Source organism: Larimichthys crocea, chromosome XVIII (assembly GCF_000972845.2).
Source record: "Larimichthys crocea isolate SSNF chromosome XVIII, L_crocea_2.0, whole genome shotgun sequence".
NCBI classification, from domain to species: Eukaryota; Metazoa; Chordata; class Actinopteri; family Sciaenidae; genus Larimichthys; species Larimichthys crocea.
This window is the reverse complement of record NC_040028.1, coordinates 1,638,019-1,644,018: the sequence shown is the minus strand read 5'-3', so window position 1 is coordinate 1,644,018 and position 6,000 is coordinate 1,638,019. Positions and strand designations below refer to the sequence as shown.

The following is a 6,000-nucleotide window of genomic DNA, read 5'->3' as shown; positions in this document are numbered from 1 at the left end:
AAAGCACTATGACTACTGAGCAAGCAGAGATTTTAGAGCATCTGACAGGGACAGAAGTCAAGTGAAACATTTTGAAATTTGAAATTTGTCCAGATATACTGAAATATATACTAGTGGTGTCTCTAATTTCTAGATACAGGCATGCATCCTAAATCTCTCTGCATCCTTGAATGAGTAGTTAGTTTAATGAGGAGCTCACTCTCATTAAGGCTATATGAAGCTTTATATGAAGCTTAGCATGAAGACTGGAAGCAGGTGGAAACAGCTAGCCTGGCTCTATCCAAAGAAAATATTTTTCTACCAACACCTCTAAACTTCACTAATTAACAAAGTATCTCTCTCATATAAATGTTTTTTGGGATATTTCTTGGCAAGGAGCAGTTGCCAGGTAACCAGGGGAGACTTCAGGAAGTTACTGACCCCTCCTCCTGAGATATAACGTGTTATGCTGTGAGCTTTAGAGGAGCAGATTTTGTTACTTTCCAGTCTCTGTGTTAAACTAGCTGACTGCTGGTAACAGCTACATATTTACCATACAGCCATGAGAGTGGCATTCATATTCTCTGTTAAAAAGAATGAGCATATCTCTCAAAGTGTCAAACTTTCTATAAATGTAAACTTGACTGTTGAGTAGCAGTCGTGGACTAGATGCAACAACGATGCTGTCTAAATTAATAAAACATGGCTGTAAAACGACCAACTTTTTAGGCTTGGCAGACAGAATAATCCTGCCACTAAACTATCATTTAAATAGCTGAATATCTGAGGTCATGCTGCCTCTTTCTGTTAGTATGAAGATGGTTTCATCAAGGCTATTAATAATAGTCATGACTTTGTAACCACCATGTTTCTCTTGCTTTGTAAACTCTGGTACTTCTGACTCAGAATTAAATAGCATGCAGCTTAGGGGTCAAGATGAGAATGATCTTTGAAAGGAGACTCTCCCTCTAATCAGCGGCCTGAGAACAGAATTGGATGTGAGATCGTCTATTTAGAGCAGACACTGTACTGTTACGGTGGCAATAAGCACAAGAATGTTTCAAAAAACACAACTAAGACACAGACAGAGCCTGTAAAACTCATTAAAGACACAACAAAGAGCTGGACAGGAATGTCTCCGCAAGACAAAAATACATTGTGCTGTGTGTGTGAGCGAGCATGTGTGTGTGTATGTGTGTGTACAGTATGTGTGAGAATGTTTATGAAGCAGAGGAAAAGAAAAACTCCGTAATTTATTGTTGCACACATGGTAGTCATCTGCAACAGGACAGTGTCATTTACTGCTGTCTTTTCTCAAGTATGCAGAAAATTCCATCTGGGGAAGTTGCCTCACATGGATATGAAATGGTAACAACAGAGCGACAGTGAGCAACATGGCTATTGCAATAGACTGAAAAATGGTGGGAGATCCCCATCTGTTTGAAATCTCGCCCGAGTGTTTGCATGTATGCGTGTGGGTGTGTGTGTGTGTGTGTCATCCCCATCAGGTCTCGTTCAAATTAAGTCTGTAGACCCATGAGTATGCAGACATTGTGTATGAGATTGCATGTGTGCGTGAGTGTGTGTGTGTGTGTTCTCCCCATCTCATAAACACACCGCCACAGGTAATCCCTTTACAGCCTCAAGGCCAGCAGCTCTTATCAGGCCTCCAGCCCACCTGCAGCAGACTGTGTACTCTCGACCTCCACCTTTCTGTTTTCCCCACCATGCCCATCCTAAAACCAGCTGAAGCAGCTCAGTTCACACGAGCTGAAACATTTTTTTCCATGAACTATTTAACAATCAATAGAGCAGTATTTCAATAGAATACTGGCTCAAGATATCCTGAACTGAAAGCTGTCTGACTTCACTTACTCACATGTGGCAAGTCCAGACTTTTTCAGTTCAGCAGTTCAGTTTTAGAAAATAAATTTACTTCAGCTCTAGTCGTGTTCCCATAAACGGATTTTGAAGCGTCGCATTAAAAAAGTTTGATGCAAACGGCAAAGTTTGAAAAAACTTTAATTTCACAAAAACAAATGCCTTTTTGGAAAGAGAGCTGAAGCTCTTAAAGAGAGATGGAAGTTCTGACCTAGATAACACATGTAACATGTCAGCTGTTTCAAAGGCTCCTCATGGATCCATAATACATCCATAATCGCTCCGTAGGATCTGATGGAACCTTTCTCACATTAATGCATGAGACAAACAAACCGAGGGTCTAAGGACAGAGGGTGTCACTCCCTGTACAGATTGTAAAGCCCTCTGAGGCACTTTGTGACTTTGGGCTATACAAATAAAATTGATTTGAAATTGATTTGAAATGTCATATTAACATTGGGGGAAAAGGCAAAAAACATAACTGGAACTTTCCATTTAAACATCCATCAAAAGTCAGATTGACGTCCTGGAGATTAATATTAATAATATCTTATCATGATTTATTAACTTGTTCCTGTCAGCTGGTTATATATTTTTTGTTTTGGTTCAGATGGCCTGTCAAAGTGAGTCCCACACATTATCTTACGCTGATGGCCTAAAATAGCTCACTGAATTCTATGGCCAGTGTTTGTTACGGTTTGCACATGAATGCCATTAGTAGCACTTTTAGCTTCAATGTTTTTGCCAAGTATCAGGGGAGGTCCCTCTCTGTCTGTCTCATCAGTGTGTATGGAAAACAGCGAGCCACATTGGTCCCCTGTCCACATCAATGCGCTCCCCTCTAAAAGCACCACACCAGGGGCTTCAAAGGCAAGACTAAACGGGACATCACAACTCTACACAAACAAAGTCACAGAATCATCCTGAGCGCTGTTCACTTACAACGTGTGTGTGTGTGTGTGCTTACAGAACACACTCCCAGGCACGCGCATAGTTGTAAACTTTACTTAACTTGTGCAAAGATGCATTTGCACATGCTCATACTAAAGCTTGCATACGCTCGGCATAGAATACTGTGTAGTCATGCAGTATCACAGACAAAACACACACACACACACACACACACACACACACACACACACACACACACACACACACACACACACTTCCCCCCAGCTTCTCTCAAATGAATACTTTTTGTTTTTTAAAACAAGCGTTTATGTTAAATGAATAATTTCTGGCTTAAATTATACATTTTTCCCCTGCGGTCCACAACCAAAATTACACAGAGTCCCAGCTATTTTCTCCCTGTTTGAATTGTGTCCTGCATTCTTGTGTCCCAGCGGTGTATTTAAAGTCCCTGCCGAGGACCACGGCCTTTCTTTAATTAGCTTAGCCCAGTAATTAACTGGGAGATATTGTTTATTTCAATTATAAGGGTCTGAAGGTTTTTATAGAATGGATGGGAGCAGACCTGTACTTTACGGCTTTAGTCAGTGAACAGTTAACAGTGGTCAGTGAGAGAGAGAGGTGGGGGTTGGGGTGGTGGTGGTGGTGGTGGGGTAGAGAGAGCATTGTTGCAGTGCCACGTCTAACAGGCCACAAAGGGTCACTGCTGCAGACCATGTCAGCAGTCTGCTGGACGTCTGACTGCAGACCTTTTCTCAGTTGCAGTCTTGGTTCTTGCAGGATGCCATTCAATGAATAGAGTATTCTAATTCTGTATTTATTAACATTTATAAATCACTAAATGTCCATTATTAAGATTCATACATTACCTGCATTTGTCTTTAATTCCAATCTAAAGGAGAAGTCTGGTTTATCAAGTTTTAAAGTATTAATCATGTCGATAATAATAAGCTATGTAGTTACCGTGCAGTAAAAAGAAGTCAGACGGAAAAAGAAACACTCGCTGTCAGATGATCATAAAGGATCAGATTATGAAAATCCAAAAATGGTACATCCTACAATTCCCATAATGCAACTGAATTTGTTAGAGTCTCCCTGTCAAGTAAATTTCTTTCCTGCCATCATTTTGTAGTCCACTGAGCGTCATATTAAATCAGTGGAGTGCCCCTTTAAAAAAGAACCAGGTTAGCCTTAATAAAATCATCCACCACAGACTAACCTCTTGGTTCTACTTGTCATAGTTGTGCATTCAGTGTTATTTTGACTTTGTTGTCATGCAATGGACTATGAGGTCCGTATTTTAAATTAAACAGAAATGATAAAAATTAAACTAATTAATTTTTCACTACGTGGAAACTCAAATGTTGTTTTTATTAAAGTCTTATTAATGTTCAATGAAGCATTAAATGACATAATTAACTGCTAATAAAGACAAACTTACTAACATTAGATAAATGATTCCTCATTAGAATGATCTGTTTTTTCCTTCAAATATGAACATGCCTGAAACTCTTTGCTGCCGTTTCTCAGGCTGCTGTTCTTTTTGTGGACGCTTCAAACTCTTGCACATTCTTTAACAGACGAGTATTTCAGAAGCGTTTCAGCAGAGAAGAGCAGAGTCTGAAGTGACAGCGAGGCAGGCTTTCATGAAGAGGAGTTCCTTAGTGCACACTGACGGATGATAGGGGTGAGTCAGGCTTATGGGGTTTACCTCAGTGTGTGCCAGGGGTGGAACCTGGAACCAGTTTGGGAGAAGACTCGCATGCGTGTGCAGGCTGCTTCGACCATTAAGACTTATTCTAGCATGGGACAATGGGATTACTGTGTGTACACGTGTATTTGTGAGTGTGTGTGTGTGTGTGTGCGCACACAAAGGCATCCATGCGTGCAAGCCTGCGCGAGTGTTGATGAGAGGAGTCAGAGACATCAGTGTGTGTTTGTGTACGGATTTGCATTTGTGTGGATGGGCACACTCAGACATGAGCCAAGCCACCAGCAGGCCACATGAAAGCATGTCTCTGGGAGGTGGAATTTTAATGTGGAAATGGGAACAATGATTTCTACTTTTAAATGTGGACAAGAAGCAGAGCCCATTGAACAGCAGACCAAAATGATGGATCAATTATTAATGCATTTACCATCACACTGTGAGTGTGTGTTTGTGTGTGTGTGTGTGTGTGTGTGTGTGTGTGTGTGTGTGTGTGTGTGTGTGTGTGTGTGTGTGTGTGTGTGTGTGTGTGTGTGTGTGTGTGCTTGCATGCAAGCTGGTACATGTACATGTCCACTTCTCTGTGTGCTGTCATGTGTCCTCTGAGAGTTGGTGTTTGTCTGCTTATTCACGCATTTGCTTCCACCCGACTTGGCATTAGGGAAATTGTTATGACTTATTTTCAGATGTGCGGATGTTGAAGATAGAAAGTAGAAAGAGTTCCTTTGTGTGTGTGTGTGTGTGTGTGTGTGTGTGTGTGAATAAAAAGAAGAAAAAGTACGAAAAAATGGGGAGGAGGATGGACTGAGTGTTTTCCTCTGTGTCATAAAATGTGAGTGTTTTCTTCCATCTCTTTAAAATGTATTTGATGACATCTTCTCTTAGACAAAAAACAAAACAAACGTGTGCAACAGTTTTCAAAATAGAGAGTGACCACCGAGACAATTTTACATGATAATTTGTCACATAAATATTAAAATATTAAATGTGATATAACATTTGAAGCAGATGTTTTTAGAGGAAATCATTGCCTGTATCATGTGAATTTATAAAATGTACACAGACATGCAGGAAGTAAACACCTTTAATTTGAATTTAAATGAAGGTGTCTATTTACTTCTTGCATGTCTGTGTATGTCCATATCACATGTGAAATGTGGTGTAAATATGTGCTTCCTGTGAGATAAACTCTCATGTGTTATTAATATAAGTCTGAAGTATAAAATGTGGATAATTGTCACACAAACATTTGACATCACATTCTATAAATGAAAACAAAGCTTCCATTGAAAAAGATCGTCTTCATGTGGCTCAGATGTACTGAAAGTGACTACTGTCATACAGCTTATCTGGCTCACTTTGGGTTCTCAAACGTTCTCATGGTGGTCTCGGGATCCTCTGGGGTCCTTCACTGCCCTGAGGGGTCCGGTCCATTTTGTTCATAGTGGATTAAATGATGCTCCCCCCATATGACCAGATAATTAAGAACACAGCTCGGGCCTGAGTGCAATCAAAGATATAAC

At 40.4% G+C, this 6,000-nt stretch overlaps 1 protein-coding gene across 2 annotated transcripts in view; it reads left to right on the top strand.

The window, feature by feature from the left end:
- Positions 1-6,000, top strand: part of satb2 (SATB homeobox 2) — a 43,533-nt gene that overhangs the window by 14,490 nt on the left and 23,043 nt on the right. The gene's annotated exons all lie outside the window — the stretch shown is intronic.